This window comes from Leuresthes tenuis, unplaced genomic scaffold (assembly GCF_036924035.1).
Source record: "Leuresthes tenuis unplaced genomic scaffold, fLeuTen1.0.hap1 SCAF_6, whole genome shotgun sequence".
Lineage (NCBI taxonomy): Eukaryota > Metazoa > Chordata > Actinopteri > Atheriniformes > Atherinopsidae > Leuresthes > Leuresthes tenuis.
This window is the reverse complement of record NW_027325360.1, coordinates 19,599,097-19,616,147: the sequence shown is the minus strand read 5'-3', so window position 1 is coordinate 19,616,147 and position 17,051 is coordinate 19,599,097. Positions and strand designations below refer to the sequence as shown.

Sequence of the window (17,051 nt, the reverse complement as noted above, 5' to 3'; positions counted from 1 at the left end):
CAGCAGAGGCCCACACACATAAATAACATGCACCTTAAAAATGCTCACCAACATTCCATTTCCTTTAAACACACACCTGCATAAAGGAGAAGCCTCCACCCTCTGGTTTCTTTTGGTGGTTAATGGAAAACTTGATCCATGAACCTCTTTTCCTGAGACAGGCAGCGGGTTATGAAATGAAATTAATTCTTGGTAGAAACAATGTGCATATCAGTCTTAAAGAGGTTTATTTTTATCTGACAAACACCAATGCAAAGTTCAAACAGTCACTTAAATATCATGAAATCTATCAAGTGTCAAATTAGGGTTGCTACTGAATCTGAAATACAAAGAAAGATGAAGTGTTTCCAATCTGCTGCAGTGCCAAAAGTGACATATCTTCCCCTCCTTTAACCTCTCGGAAAAACATCTCACGCACACACGCATTCACACCCAGCAGGATCTTGGTGGTGAGCAGATGAAAGTATCTTGCCTGCTCTCTTCTCGGCACTGTGCAGGAGGACCCGGGGGTGTTCTCCGCTGCGTGGTACACATGCAACACTCCCCAGACAAACACACGGTTGCACTAACACAATAATGTGTACTACATAGTCAAGAAATAACTCACTTGGTAAGTACTCAAAGGTCACATAAGGACTAGAATTTGCTCCAGTCACTGGTTTAGTCTGGAGAAAATAAAAAAAAAATCTATATTTGAAGTATATAATCGTTTTGTAGGAAACATTTCCCTGCTGGCAAGAAGATGAAAATCTAGCATGAATTTTAAATTTCTTAGCTCTGATATCTAGTGCAGCTCAGTTTGGCACATAGCTGAAATGAATCCTCATTCTGGTTTTGGTTAGTTTATGCTTCACCTTCAACCTTTAGATGTGATCTCATTGCAGCTCAAAGAGAGATATAAAAAGAAATGTCAGAAACATTTCTCTTACTCTTTCAACCCTTGTGCCCATTAACAGTTAGTGCTTGGAGTAATTGTGATTTGAATGTAACCCCCAATCTGTTTAATGAGAGCAATGATCCGTGGAGGGAGCACAGGTAAAGTGCTTTTAACGAGAGGGCCCTTATTTTACCAGCCGCAGAGAAGCAGAGAGGAGCGGAGCAGCTATTTCACATTCAGCTTCAAAGCAGCGCTTCAAATTGTGCCGACGAGACTTCATTTCCTCTTATCTGAGAGTGTATAGGTCCTCCACAGCGAGAGTGCACAGAGTGAAAATGTGAGGGGATGGTGGGTGAAGATGTATAGAGCATACAGTGTCGCAGACAGTCAGGACGACTCAAATTAGCTGAATATGAGAAATGGAGGAAATTGTTAGACATTACAGCTGCATGCTCATAAGCGTGGGCTCTCTAGTTATGTCCTCCTCCAGACAGACCTTGAGACATACTTTATAGAGAGGGAAAGTCTGTGATATTCATCTCCCTGGGACTTTGCTGTGACTACATAGATTGTATATCATAGCTGCCTATGCTCAGGGCTTTGAGTCCCCATAGAATGTTTTGGTTTTTTTTATGCACAAAAAGCAGTATAACGACCTTCTTTTAAAGAAATTGTGAAAGTATTATGGCCACCACTGATTTTATTTTCTCTTTAACTATGTACACACCTATGATGCTATACTAAAGTAGACACAGTACAATAACATTTTATTGAGTTTATTTCTATCTGCTCGGACTCTGTTGAACTTTAATTCCTGTCTTTTCTCAATTGACTGGCATATTTTACTCTCTAATTGTCCTGTATGTTTCAAATTTCAAGTCTGATGAGATAACCTGTGACATAAATGCTTCAAATTTAGCATATTTTAGGTGGTTTAGGTTTAGGTAAGGTGGACATTAATTAGAAATGGTTGCTTTATCTAGAGAGGTTGTTGTTTTTTCTCACTGAAAAGAACAGTTTGTCACCAATGCAACATACAAAATGTTTGAGTGTAAGGCTATGAGATCCTTGTAAGCCCCCTTTAGGGGTAATTCTGTGACAAACACTATAATCACATGTTAAAAGCACCATAATATAACCTATATTGATTACAAATACAAATAGCCTACATGCAGAAAAACAGGCAACTTCTAGAAATACCATGGGTGGATCATTTTAAATAAACATATTGGATGAAAGGTGATGAAATTTCAGTTTCTTTTTGTCTTTTTTGCAATAGACACATTTAAAATGACTCTTTTAGTTTGTTAATCTTGAACCATATATCAAGCAGTAAATGCTGTAAATACTTTGACCGCACCGAGTTTTGGCTAACTTGGTTGGAAAATCCTTGATATGGTCTTTGATAATGTCTTCATCTTGGTCATCTTGGTAATTTTTCTGCCGTGTCACAACTGAGTGTTTTGTTTGTGATTTGTTGTGTACCGATGCTTAGTCCTACACTACAGACCTTTAAAAATGGCCAGACTGTTATCCAATTTTCACCTCTTATTAAACCTGAATCTTTTTCCAGAATTTCAATTTCAGATTGCACTGTAAAGCCTGTAAGTCAGTATGGTTACGTGCATAGTTGCACAGCTCAGGTGGTTCCCTGCACAGATGTTTTTAGGTGACTTAAAGGGGAACTCTGGTATTTTTAAACTTAGACCTTATTTCTGGCATGAAATACGTTTATCTACTGACCGAGAACATTTTGGCGAAAGTCGGCGTCCATCAGAAGCTATTTAGATAACTCGCGATCTGCGTATATCCATATAACAGAGTGAACAGGGCAGTGATGATGCAGCCTCTAAATAAGGCATTATCTGTCTTTATTTCACCAATACTTTAAGAAGAATGAATGAACGAACGTGTACTATTGCTCTGTTAGCTCATAGGTGCTGTTATGTGGCTACTTGCGGCTATAGGAGAGCTAATGGAGGGATTTCTACACAGGTACTCTACTGGGACCACTTCATCCGCACGCCCCCCTGGAGCATGCCAGAAATAAGGTCTAGGTTTAAAAATACCGGAGTTCCCCTTTAAGTGGAGATTTTTGTCAGCTGACACTGCAGCTATAAAAGCAGGATTTTATTAGAGCAGAGTGGCAGTCTGGAAATGCTTTAAATGACTTTGAACTGACACATTATCTTCACACATTCAATTATTCACTTGTTTGATTTTCTGACAAATCAAACAGAAAACATGTGAATAACTGTTGCTTTACTGAGAGTTTGGCTTTATGAACATACACTTATACTTTAATATTTTAACAAAAGTTTAAATAAATGGAACTTTAGAGCATGAGCTGTGCATCTACGTCCCATTGAGCATATGCATGGAGGAGTAATTCGAAATCAGTTAGTCTGGTTTTAAGAAGCTAAATTTGGTATGATTTTGGTTGGACTGACATGTCTGTATACACTTTGGCTTTGTTTTGACCAACACATTCTTTTAATGTCTAGTGTCATATTGTGCAGCCATACTCATTTCCAGATTTTACTTTAAAGTTAAAGTTGAAATCTTATGTTCAATCCAACTTCTCATAACTTGTTTAGAAAGCACAAAAATTGCAGCTGCATCCTATTATGAGATGGCATTACCTTCTTTCGTGCATAAGAGATTGTCCAATGTATCCTATGGTAAAGGACACACTGAAGGAAGCAGTGGCGCCCAGTCCAGAGGATTTTAAAAAATTGACTGGCTCTTATCATGGCTGGCACTCAGTTAGGAACCTTTCCAAGCAAAAAAGAAAGTGGGGTTTTGACTGGACCCAACATGATTGTGTATTTCTAACAAACTGGAAAGTGGCTTCAACCTAAACAGAGGGAGAATTGCCTCCCTTTGACGCTACACAATAGGAAAACACACACACACAGGTAGCAGCTGTGTCCAGTGCAGTAACTTGCAGGAAAAAAGCTTTTAACAGACTGAAGAGCATTAAGTGAACCTATGTAAAGGAAAACTTGACTGGCATTATTGGACAGCCTATTTATGTTGCTTTTAGATCCGCTCTTTCTCTCAGCTAATATCCCAAACTGCCATACGTACAGAGCAGTCATACATATTTAGCACATTAAATATAATTTTTACTATTCTATATTATGAGGTAGACCTGGTATTGGTTCACATGTTATCATGCAGTCTTATGACGAGAAATGTCAACATCCAATATCCATATATATCTGGTATTTTCAGTTCTGTATTTTCAGTCTGTAAAATCTTTGCCATTTTGCCTTAATCTCATGGTCTTCCATTACCCAGTGATGGAAATCCTAGTAGGGAAATACATCCAACTTGAATGCCCTCCCCCGATACAACAAAGCATCTTGGACAAGAGAACTATGACTTGAAACCTTTGAGGTTGGATTGAATGAATGAAAAAAGAGAAAATGTCACCAATTCCATCTTCGAAGATTTCAGATAGAGAGTCTGACAATGAAGGTACATCAAAGGGAAATGCAGACCCCACAGTCTTCAAAAGGCACTGTGAGCACATACAGGGTTATTAAATAGATGAATATTGACAAGATTTTTCCTATTTGAGGTGAATAGCACCTCAGCGATATCTTCACAGATCCACCAAGACTAGAGGGATGGCAAGCACAGCTTGGTGCTCTCACAGCACCTTAATTGACAAGCAAAACTCTACAACAGCTCGTTTCCACCCTCCCACCTCCCCACTGCTAACTTTGCCCACTGGACCGAGCTGTTGCTGAGCCAATCAGGGGAGGTTTTGTTTGCTGAACGCCGATACGTCCTTCAGCACTTTCAGCTCCATTCATCTCACCAAACAATCCCCCAAAGAATTTAACTGGTGGGCAAACACATAGCACATGGATAATGAAGGGGGCACCTTGGCTGCGGGTGTGAATATTTACCCTGTCATCAAAGGAGGGGCATGCATATAAATCTATGCCTGCTCTCCCAAGTTCAGGTTCAGGGTTTGGGAGTGCGGGAGGCAAAGCGAGAAAGACAGCGAGCGAATAGTCTTCAGATCTAACAGCCTATGGAATGTGGTGGTGCTTTAAACATATGGTTTATGATAGAAAATTAGCTCAGTTTGAAAATCTGGAAGCACACAAAGGTTTAAAATGTCAGATCCATGAATAAATACATTTGAAATTAAAATGACATCCTCCCACGTAGCAGCACTATTCAACAAGATATGTGTGAAAACACTGTAGAGCATCCAAAGCACCCTGGACTACTTGGCCTGCTTTTCTTTTTTTTCCCTTTTAAATTTAAAGGTTTTGTGCTCCTCTTCCTGCAAAAAAGTCGAGACAAAGTTTGGTTTTGAGTTATGCAAAAAGTTGCGACCTTTTCCTGCAATATTCTACTCAGTTGTTTAACATCCGATAAACCATCCCTATTCCATTGTTCAACACCTGATAAACTCAATTCGTGAGGGGCCAGGAAACAATTCTGCTAAAGAGAGAAGCAAGAAAATGGCTGCAATCAGCCAGCAGATTGCAATGTGTTGTCTGCGATTTGGAACAGTGGAGAGATTCTATCAGGCCAGTTCTTGTGGCTGATATGCTACTGGTAATACGTTCAGCCTAGGTACACTTACAGTGGGATGAATGGACATTTTATTGAAACTTGTGTATATAGCACTCAGGAGCTTGCATGGTCTGTTGGAGGCAAACACACAGTGCTTTTCAGTTATTCTCTATGTGTAAAAATTCCAATCTCTGCCTCCATCTTCTTTTTTTCTCTCCCATCATCCTTGAACAGATCGGATGTGTAGATGTAGGCTCATAATTGCTTTGTGTAGGGAAGAAAATACTTGAGATAAATTAAGTCAATAGATATTAACAAACTAACAAATAAATTATCTATAACACCTTTGGAAAGGAATAACCGGGTTAAGGTGTTTGCATTTTATTTGCAACAATTACACTCCTTCGGGATAACCTAAAAAAGGTGAGTATGGCTGATCCTATCGCTATGCATCAAATGCTGTCTGATGACCTGCGGCTTCTAGTTTTACTCACCACATGAATTGTAGTGTGCTACCTTCTGTTGTGTTGTGGATGAGGCCTTTTTCTACCACAATCTCTTGCAGCCACTGAGCCTTTTTTTTCTATTCAGTTTTTTTTTTTTTATCATTACTACTTATATAGAGAGTATTTACCCAATTTGTTAATCTGGATGTTTTACCTCAACTTTTGAAAATTTGAAAGAATGTATCATCCTTATTTCTCGTCAGGACCAGTTCCCACCTTTACTGTAACACCCTCATATTTATGACCACACACACTGTGGTGGGTTTACAACAACACTGATTGCCGCCCTTGCCCTGCTGAAAGCGTGAAATTACTCAACTTCCTTGCCTTATGACAAAATAAGTTATTGACAAAACCAGATACCAAAATTTACAGTCATGCAAAACATGCAAAATAATAATTCTTATGCTCACACAAACCTGCTGAGGTGTGCAGTCAGACACACATATCTCTCTCACACACATACACACAAACAAAGCCCTTTGTACTGTCTTCCACACCAGTACTCCTCAAGGGGCCAATACTGTGCTCCAAAGCCCTTTAGAGGGGCAGCAAGCCGGAAAATGACCCCATGCTGTCTCTGCTCGCCTCAGCCCCGCCTGGTTACGCCCGTTTCCCAGGGACCCGCTGAGGGTCCAATGCCCCCAGGCCTCCCTCTCACGCCACTCTACCTCCCAGGGCCAAACGTTAACAGGGGCTCCTCGCCACGGACAATGGCTGCCGGGAGACGTGGGAAAGAAATGTCACAAGGCTCTCTGACAACCAAAGTTCGACCCCCTGACCTCGAGGGCTGGTCCCACTGGGCCTCTTTATGTAAACACAGGGTGTCTAAAGAAAAGCATACCCTGTGTTAATCAGATTCATAACCCATGTGAGAAAATATATAGAAGCTGAGATGTGGGAGACTTGAAGACTTGTTTGAACTTCAGGCTACTTATTCACCACCAAGAAGAAATGATTACATATATTTGTATTTCCTTGTATTTCTATCTAGTTTTACATTATAAACCTCTCCTGTGAGACCTGCATGGTTCAGGTATTCTGCAAAATTCTCAATGTTAATGTTCTTTACCAGTAACACTTCAAATACACTCTAATCTTAGTGTCATTATCAAGCTGTGGACAATGGGGTTAAAAGAGTCCCAGTTGAACTCCCAGTTGCCTTGTAAACAGTCCTGGTCATTTAACCTCCGACCTTACAACTTCTCAATCTGTCCACTGCCCACTCCATATGGAAGAAGCAGGTCAAATGAGAACATGATCAGCCACGCCGTGCCCTCCAAGGGTTTGGGGATGGGGGGGTTGCACAGACCAGTAGCTACTGTGTAATACTAAAGGGGGAATTTGTTTTAGGGTAGGAGTTAACAAGGGAGTGATCGGTCTTAGGCAATGTTTGACATCACTCCACCATCCCAGGAGCTGACTGGTATTCAATAAAACTGTGAGAGGAGAAAGTCATGTCTTGCTTCATTGAGCTATGTCATGCTGGAGGGTCACATTTATTTGCTTGTTTACGGCATTGCACATTTTTTTAACGGTGGTTTGCATTAGGAAATATTTGCAATCATTTCATTGCAAACAAATGTATGTTACATCAAGTGATGAGTGCCGTTTGAAATCCGAATAAACTTTTAATGTCCTCCATTTCACGGATCACAACATTCTCAATGATGGACAGTGATGTAGCTCGTCACTCTATTTACAAACAATAGTCCTAATCTATTTACTAAGGGATCTTGACAAGTTCCTGTCGTTGACCTCACTGATACGAAGACACATGTATGGTCAGACCTTTGTGGTCACTGGGGGTCAGAGTTTACAAACCAAACGCCATGACCTCATTCCCAGGAGACTTGCTGATGGACTCTCCATGCAAGTTAGTGAACATCATCAAGAAACTGGGCAAGACAAGTGAGAGATTAATGGTTCTGGACATGCTAGGATGCTAACTTTGCCAGCAGTACCATGAGCAAAAAGTGAAAACACAATGCCAACAAGTGGCTTAATTGCAAATAGTCAGAAGGCTGCAGTCATATATTTGTGCACTTGTGTTAAAGTATCCCATCACTTGGTCATATCCATTGTCCAAAAACAATAGGAACTGACAATGGACTTCTTTTGTGTTGCAGTTTTGTTTAACATAGGTTCCAAGCACAGAAAGAATAATACCACATTATAGTAACTCTATCCCCAGTCTCAAGCCTAGCAACTTAAAGTACCATGATAAAAGTATTTTAGTTTAAAAAAAGGTCAATAACCACACAAATGGTGATTGGGAAACAATAATTAACTCTCTATGTGGAGTCTTCAGAAGGACAGTCTGAAGATTGCATTTTTGACTCATGGTCTCAATATTAAGTAGTCTGAATGGAAATATGGGACCGAGCTTGGAGCGTTGCCTCACCAATACCATACAAGACTATCATATTATCACTGTAAGTTTTGTATCCAGATACACATTTGCATTGTGGTTTTGATTTGAATTGGCGCCAACTCAGTTCGGTTCTGTTATCCATCCAAAAGCATCTTAACTATGACTTTTTGCATATTGGTCCCAGTCCATTTTATGCCAGCTTCCTCCTCATCAGTATATTTACAACCTCTACTGCTTGTAAACTCTAAATCTGCACAGCTTACTGTTCATGAGCATAGCTAAGATGCTGCATTGTTCCATCTCCTTGTAACCCTCCTGATCATAAAACTTGCTGCGTGTCCTTTGACTGTTTATAAGCACTTTACTTGAAAACCACTAACAAGCATTGAAGCACAATGATTTGAAGTATGGTGTCATCTGTTTTTTCGAATGTATCATTAATTGCGGCCATGAAATGTCATTTGAAGCTACTTATCTTCTGAAAAATCTTTGTACAGAACTTAATAAAAATAGATTCCCTGAAAGTAAAAAAAAAATGAATCTCTACAGTGGCACATGTTTTCACCCTGTAACTGAGGTCATGGGTTAAATTGCTAAGGTCAGAGAGGCTTGAAATACTGTCTAGGGACCACTCAGATCAATGAAAGCTTGTTGAACAAGTGGATGGAACAGATGGAGGACATGTGTCAAAGAAGGGGTAATTGGTCAATGGTCATTGGTTTACAGAATACTTTGGCTTGAATATATTTATCCAAAAAGACACCAACAATTGTGTCATTAAAGGAAGAGAAAGAGGATGTATTAGTTCTGAATTTGTGCCAAAATAGCTGGCTCACAGAAGAGATGATTTACCCACCTTTGTACATGGCTGCAGTTGCTATCGATTTGTCTTAACATCCTTAATCTTGGTTCCCATTTTTTAAAAAACAACCTCCCAACCTTATATTGGACGGCAAATTGACCTTGCTTGGTTAAAGACAGCTGCTTATCTTTGAAGCCAAACTGGACAGGCCCAATGCAAGTGAGTTACACAGTGATGTTAGAACAGTGTAAGGAAGACACAAACACAGCATTTCAGGATAATTTTCTTATGTGGTCCATCTGGTCTGAACTCTAGACTTGGACAAAAAGTTACAACAACATACTGAAGGAAAGGAGAATCAAGCAAAACACGACCCCTTCGAAGGACCTGAATCATCACAGTTACAACATAAGCTACGTGATTTGAGTAATGGAATGATTGAGGTTATGGTTTAAGAAAAAAGCCTAATGGTTAGAAACTACAGAGGAAGAGCATTTATTAAATGTCAAAGTTAAAGGTTCTTGTGACCCATCAATTCACCATGTGGACTGAATTCTTCTACTGCTCCAAACGCACTCATTTCAGGGCTTCTTTTCAAAAGATTGGCTTGGTTATTTCTCAAAGTAAGACTGTTTGAAAAGTTTCTACCAAATCTACACTGCCCAGCATTGAGCTGCTGCTGTGACCAGACTCATGGTCTGTGACCAGCCCTGGCTGTGCCTAGACAGGCACAAGCTCAGATAAGCACCTTACTCTCTAACCTGGGCCACAGATGAAAACACGTCTCCCGTTTGCCCACTTTCATCTATGGCCAACAGTCCAGCCAAGCATACCCTATGACTCCTCACTCCTGCCTCCTCTTATCCTTTTCCTTCTCCCGTCTTTGCTTTCTCTGTCATGCAGGGGACCAAGAGTGGCATGCAGGGACAAACTTGAGGCCTTGCAAAAAGGAAGAAAAATAGGAGGGGAAGAACCTCGAGGGGTGGAGGTGGTGAGGAAGAAAGGAGGTGAGGAGAAAAAGAGAAATGCACATTGTACTTTTCAAATGGATGGGAAATGATTCGCTAGGATTTGCTGACAATTATACGGTGGGATTTAATCAATTCGGACCATTCACAGCGTGGAGAGGGCTGATCCCCCAGTACAAAGGAACAGACCGTGGGAGGGCGGTACCTAAAAAAGCGCTGGCCTGGTGTAAGTAACATGAGGCAACACTCCCCTCCCCACACATTGCACTGCAGCATATGGCTCCTCTCTGAACTTATTAGCTGGCGGATTAAGGCCAATCACAGAGACCCAAGAGCCTGTGGCTGCCTCCGCTACACCCTCCCTCACCCCTCTTCACCCCCAGGAATGGGCTTGACTGACAAGGGGCATTGTGCTAGGCACCTGGATCGCCACACCTCTCACTTACTCTGTCATACTGTGCAGTTTGATAAGGTTATTTGGTGGAGAGAAGAGGATCTTGTCTCTAGCTTTGGGGCCACAGAACACACTTTACACAGGTTTAGAAATGACTCCCTTGTGTTGCATCCGAACAATTCAAAATTGTCGACATCAAAATGTTTTGGAAGATAATTTTAGCATTTTCTCTTGACTACTCTCAATGTTACCTGAAAATTAGCAACGTTATGGAGGGGATTAAAAGCACCTGAATGTGAACACAAAGATTAACCCTGTAGATATGACGTCTAATTAGCATCTCATTTCAACTCGACATACAAGCTCAACATGAGTGCAGACATGCTGAGAGAATAGGCACCATTGGACAGAGGTTGATTATAGCTCCATTATGCACAAAGTACTTAGTGATGGGCTGAGAGTAGGAATTAAGAGCTTTATGGCTACTGTTAGGGGACCTGGGCCGAAGTACAGGGGTGTTAGCAGTCAACAGGGTCTTGGGTCCACAGGAGGCCAAGACTGGGGGAGGCTATACAGTAGTGTCTTGCCTTCTTGAGTAGTCATGGAGAGAGATTTGACAAGAGAAGAGCCCCCTATTTAAGCCCTCATTTTATCTGGAAAATGGTAGGTGATCCTCTGCCTCTTTTGTGTAAAACCACAGGGGTTAGCTGACCCCGAGTGACTTGTCTTACCTGGAGCCCCTCAAGACACCTCATTTAGAGAGGAAGAGAGACAATAATTCAGTCTTGGGTATCCACTCATTGCAGAGCTCCACCTGGCCAAAGGGTTGTGGGGTCAGCTCTGCACTGCAGAGACAGCAGGGGTGCTAGAGGCCTGCTTTACTAATCCTGTCACATACTGGGAGGGGTTGGAGAACCCAGAGGTCAGTGATGGCACAGAGAAGCCATCTTCCTGGTTCATTTATACAGGATTAGAGAGCCAACAAGGCTGGGTCCTCATGAGCAAGGCCTCACACTTGGAGATCATAAGGACATTTCTGAGAAGAGCAGAAGAAGGTCAAGCTTTGGCTTGTTCTGAAATCACCTGTGACTGATGACCTCACAGACATATCCACAATTTATACTCAAAAGCATTACAATGGTGAGTTTATTGCAGATGCAAAGCTGACAATACACAAAAATCTTTTGTGGAAAATATATTTCTCCTTCTTATAGTTCTCTCCAAAGAAATGGTTGTTTGTCTGTTTGCTTTATAGATGTGGTTCTTGTGTCATTATAGCAAAGCAGTTGATCAGCGGGAGGACATAGCCTTTCTTTTTCTGAAGGAAAGCTCTGTATACTTCATCCTGATTTTTTTTTGTGAGTGTTGTAATTCTTGGGTGAAGGACTGCAACACAGAAGGACCATCCTTTTCTTTGAAAAATACTGATTGATGCTCGATTGAGGGTTGTGGCACAGCACCTCATATTTTTATGAGAAAAGCTAATGACCCTGCAAAAACAACACGCTGTTGGTAAGGAGAATAAAACCAACTGGAATTTCAGAGTCATAGATCTAAATGGTTACCCTTGTCATCAATCATCTTTTTTCTCTCAAATCTTATGATGCAGCCACATCTGCCCAATCAACGCTTCTGCTCTTTGTAACTCATCAATTCTGGCACTTTATCCTCTCTGACAACACCTCAGAAACGTGGCCTCACTCACCAAAAGCTTTCCTCATTAACAAAATTAGCCACAGTATGGCAATCTCAAGAGTTACCATATTAGTGTTAAACAAATATGGCAATAGAGATTAACATAGATATTTAGAGTGCTAAAAACTATAAATTATTAAATGGACAACATTTACACATAATTGCATTTGGATTGCATTTATTTCTTTACTGAACGACAGTAAAAATTACATTAGAGCAGATTAGAGTGAGCTCATCAGTGATCACCATGGCAAATACATGTGATGCTCAACAGAAATTTAGCAGAGACTATTTGATAACCATAGTGATAAGACCTTGAATAGCATCAATGTAAGGCCGACTGTTAGCATTTCAGATTAGCTCTATGCTGAACCTTGGGGTTCATTTGGCAGCATTTGCTTCCATTATCGACTGAATAAGCAGATTGGGCTGGCAGGAATCCACCTCTCTCCATGCAGAGTAGCTCTCTATCTCTGTCTGAGCTCAGTCAAATCACGTTAGCCAGTCAAATCAGGTTAGCAACTCTTCAGCATCAAACACACTTTTAATTCAAAGCATCACTTCATCGACACCCGACATGTTGGCATGCCAAAGACTGAGTTGTCAGCGCCTCTGCACTGATCCACATCCACTAGGGTCAGATAGACCAGGATACTGAGCCAGTCTGACACTGTTAGTGTGTAGGGGGATGGGCGGGGGGGTTGGGGTTGGACTATGGGATATTTTAGGGTTGGATGAGAAGAGTTACTGACAATCTGGCAATCCTTCACACTGACATGTAAGTTTGAAGGTACACATGGCCCGTCATCGGCCTCCATGACCCGGCGCTGTCACAGAGGGTCGGGTGTGTGACAACACGCTGCCGTTTGTGCTTGAGAGGACTACGGTTTGTTGAGGTTTGGGGGCAAGGATAAGGATGGGGGTTTGAGCTGAGGACAGGGGTTGTGTCAGGACTGCCAGTCTTTTTCAGGGCACAGATACATATTTTAATCTTTTTTTATTATTATTTTTTTTCTAAACATTTTAATACAATGTTGACATCCAATTCTATCTAGGTGAAGATAGAAATCAGAACAATGTGTTTTCACTTTTTTGGTAAGGAAATTATAAGCATACTAAGGATACACAAAAAATAATTTTTTTAGCTCTGTGTGCAATCTAGAAAAATCATAGACAATGTTGTCAGACAACAAACTAGGCTGAATTCATTGACAGACGCTTGAACTTATCCCACTTTCTGTCTGTCGGATGCAGTTAATGTCCAAATTAAAAAAGTTTCTGAATAGTGGAGGGAAGTAAAAGGGGGAAATGAAAGAAAGACAGATTTGCAGGTAGAATAAGTTCTAAGTTTAATTTGTGCCTGAGACCACACTTCCCTGATACAAGACTAAATAAGACTCCTTCACCATAAGGAAAAAAGGAATCCTAGAATTTAGGCTTACTAGAGGCAGTACTCAAATGACCTTAGCAAGAAACATACTTAAGGTGTGCTTTTTCACGAGCTTGATTTCTCAAGAATCTCTAATGTCTACAATGTCTTGTAAATTGTACTACTAAGTCTTTTTCCTGCCCCATTTCTCTGACTCTGCAGTGGCAATTTCTTGCACACTACAGACCAATTATGCTCTTGAAAATAACTGCGTTGCCCATTGTTCTGACTCATATACATGCGAGGAGGCGGGGCCATGTGGTCTGAGTGTGTGAAGCTAATAACAAGAGTAGGAGGAAGAGGTGCACAGACAAGTTAAAAAGGCTATAAGGCTTACAATGAGTGTAGGCGGATATCTGGGTCTAAATGTCTGTGTGTGCTCGCACAGAGCAGAGTGTAAGTGTGGACACCTTGTGGTGCACTAACCCTACTCTGATAAATGTGTGGGATGTGAGGATCGTTGTGGAGCCCCAGAGCCAATCTGCCCAGGACCTTCACTGTCGCCTCAGGGCCTCCTCAGTGCTTTCCTCGTCTATTTTTTGCTCTCCTGATATTCAAACTTGCCAAGAATGTTTCAACAAAAACATGTTTTTCTTGTAGCTTCGAGTTTGTGAAGATTTTCTATGGAATTTCACAGATTTGCATGTATTCATCCTTCTAAAATGTATAAGGTGTGGTGTTTTTTATTTATCTTGTTTAAAAATACATATATTTTCCTCTAAATTTATTAAGCAAAAGGTAAAACAAAATAATACTAAGATAAAATATTACGTAGATAATGCATCACTAGGAGAAGTCACAATTACCAAAGACGCCCTACTCTATCTAAACTGTGAGTTAGCTGCTTTGTTCCAGCATATGGAGAAACCGCTGAGATGATCAGCCTGTCAATAGAAGTCTGCACATCAACAAAGAGTCATTTTAAAATGTGTGAATTATACATCACACAAACACTTTGGGAATGCAATTTGTTGCATTAGAACATTCGATTGGTGCAATATACAGATCTGGAATCAAATAAAGGTTGTGTGAGAGGCAGAAACGAGTGATGCAGAATCAGCGCGTGATGGAGCTGAGCAGTAGAGAGAATAAGGTGGTTTTGATCAGAAGCTTCTCTGGGATAATTGTCAGGATCTGGTGTTTGGAAGATGACTGACGAAAGGCAAAATGTGACAGTGGAATTTGTTGAGGAAACATGAAAATGTGTCAAGCATCCATCAAACAAAGAAATGCAATATTTATGGATTCTTGAAGAGCCTTTCTCTCTTCCTGACTTTCCAGATGCACTCACACACACACACACACACACACTGTTAAAGTCTTCCCTGCGTCTTTTCTGTAAATCATTTCCCACATTGTCACGTGTCTCACTAATGTTCTCTCATAAAAGGATTAACATGCAAAAAAGGGTGTTTACATAACAATGACAAGCGTGCGTATTTAAAAGGCTACAGCTGAAAATATGATCCCGATGAGCATGAGAACGCTTTTATATTCCTCAGGCATATCCAAGAGACAATTTATTATTTTACAAACAGATAATGTTGCTGATGGTTAGAACTATAAATGCATTTTTAAGACATTGACCTCACATAATGTTCAGAATGTAAAAGCAGAACATCTCTAGCAATGCAGTTCATGCTTAAACAACACACATTAAATGGTGTGAGTTTAATGGGGCCTTTTTTTTCTTCCAATATGATAGAACAAGATGCAGCTTCTGACATTCAACAAGCAAAAAAAAAAAAAAAAAACATTTTTACAGCTCAATGACTAGATATGGATGATGTCCTGTGCTTGCTTAGAGCACATTCTGAACCCACCTATTTAGTTATGGACGCCTAAAACACAAATATGCACTCGCACACATTCCCAACAAACCTCTGTCACTCCTAAAAGAGATACAGATCTTCAAGGGAAGGAAAAAGGGAGGAAAAAAAGTTTTGTTGTTGACTTTTTTTTCCAGAGCCCGTTGATTAATTAGAGCTATCAGTCTGAAGACCTCCCGCTATGATTAGACAGCCTCTCCTCCTTCACCTCTCTCTTCATTTCACCAGCACACACTCACTCACTCACAAACCCGCACACCTACTAAGAAAACAAAACCCCACTAATCATTTGAAGCCTGTGCTTTGTAGGTGGGGCCCGGTCATTATCAGGCCTCGGCAGCGGCGTTTTTTGTTGGTTTTAGCTTTGCATCCCCAATCAATCGCTAACAGGAAGAGCTTTAATCAGGGTTTTAATGCTGCAGTACAAGAGGTGGGAGGGCCCATTGTCTGGCTCTCAAAGGCTGATCAGAGGGGAGTCCTCTCGCGTTTCTTTACATTCACCTGCTGGGCCTTATTGGGTCTCTTTCTGAAAGAAAGGGACAAGGGAGATGAATAAAGAACACAGCCAAAGTGTGGGTTTGTTCAGACAGCCTATGGGTTAATCAAGGAGCTACTTGTCAACTCCATAGAGTCTCACAGCTCTCCCCATCTCTTTCCCATGCCAATTCAGGCACAACGAGAAGCTGGGCAGAGACGAACAACAGTGGGCCATAACACAACCATGAGCTAATGATACGCTACTCTGAAATGAAAGAATGAAGCAGGGGCGGAGAAGAGGAAGCAGAGGGGGAAACTTTATGAACTGCAGAGAAACGCAATTTTAAGATGGTGAATGTATGAGAAACATAGTGATATGAATTCTAAAGTAGATTCAAAGATATTATGCAGTGAGAAGTTATTTTGTTAAGGGCGAACACAACGAGCACACAGAGGAGGCCTGCTCCGACTGTAGGGGAAGCTCTGCAAATCATCCGTACATCTAATCTGTCCCACTTTGTCGAACACACTGAGAAAGCAAAACAGAACTGATACTCCCATAAATCTCAGTTTTTGTGTTTTTCAGGTTTTTCTTTACATTTCAGGCACTTTGGTAAGTATTGCTTTCATATCAGCAAATAAACAACTTTATGGGGGGGGGGGGGGGGGGGGGGGGGGGGAACCAGAAATTCCTTCTTCAGCATAAATTGGAAAGATGATGTAAGTTCAGACCCTGGATTTGAAGAAAAAAAAAAGTTCTTAGCAACAATGCAGTGCTGTAGCAGCTGCCCAGTTTTAAAGCCTGTCAAATGGTGTTCTTACTCCATCTAGTGAGGAGAACAAGTAATTCGCATCACCCACATGAGGGTGTGTGCGTGTGTGTGTTTGCGGGGTTTCGCTTAAATTAGTTTATTAAACACAATTAAAAAGGAAATACATTTTTTTTCACATAATACAACATATGGTGTAGGGATATGATAGTGTTTTGAGATGAAGGAAAGAGAAGAAACACAAGCAATCATTTGTACTGCTGATTATATTGATTAGAAAATTTGCTTGCTTTCAATATTCTTAACACATAGACCACAAGAGGGCATTATTTAATCTGGAAATTGAGGAATGGTTTATTGCAGATCACAGTGAATTTGTACAAATATT

The 17,051-nt window shown here is 40.8% G+C and overlaps 1 protein-coding gene across 1 annotated transcript in view; it reads left to right on the top strand.

Moving 5' to 3' along the window:
- The window catches only part of tmem161b (transmembrane protein 161B), a 48,592-nt gene extending 32,000 nt beyond the window's left edge, over positions 1–16,592 (top strand). The window contains exon 13 of the transcript XR_011916412.1: positions 16,580–16,592. The gene's annotated coding sequence lies outside the window, so the exon portion shown is untranslated. The remainder of the gene's footprint in view (positions 1–16,579) is intronic.
- Positions 16,593–17,051: the final 459 nt, after the last annotated feature.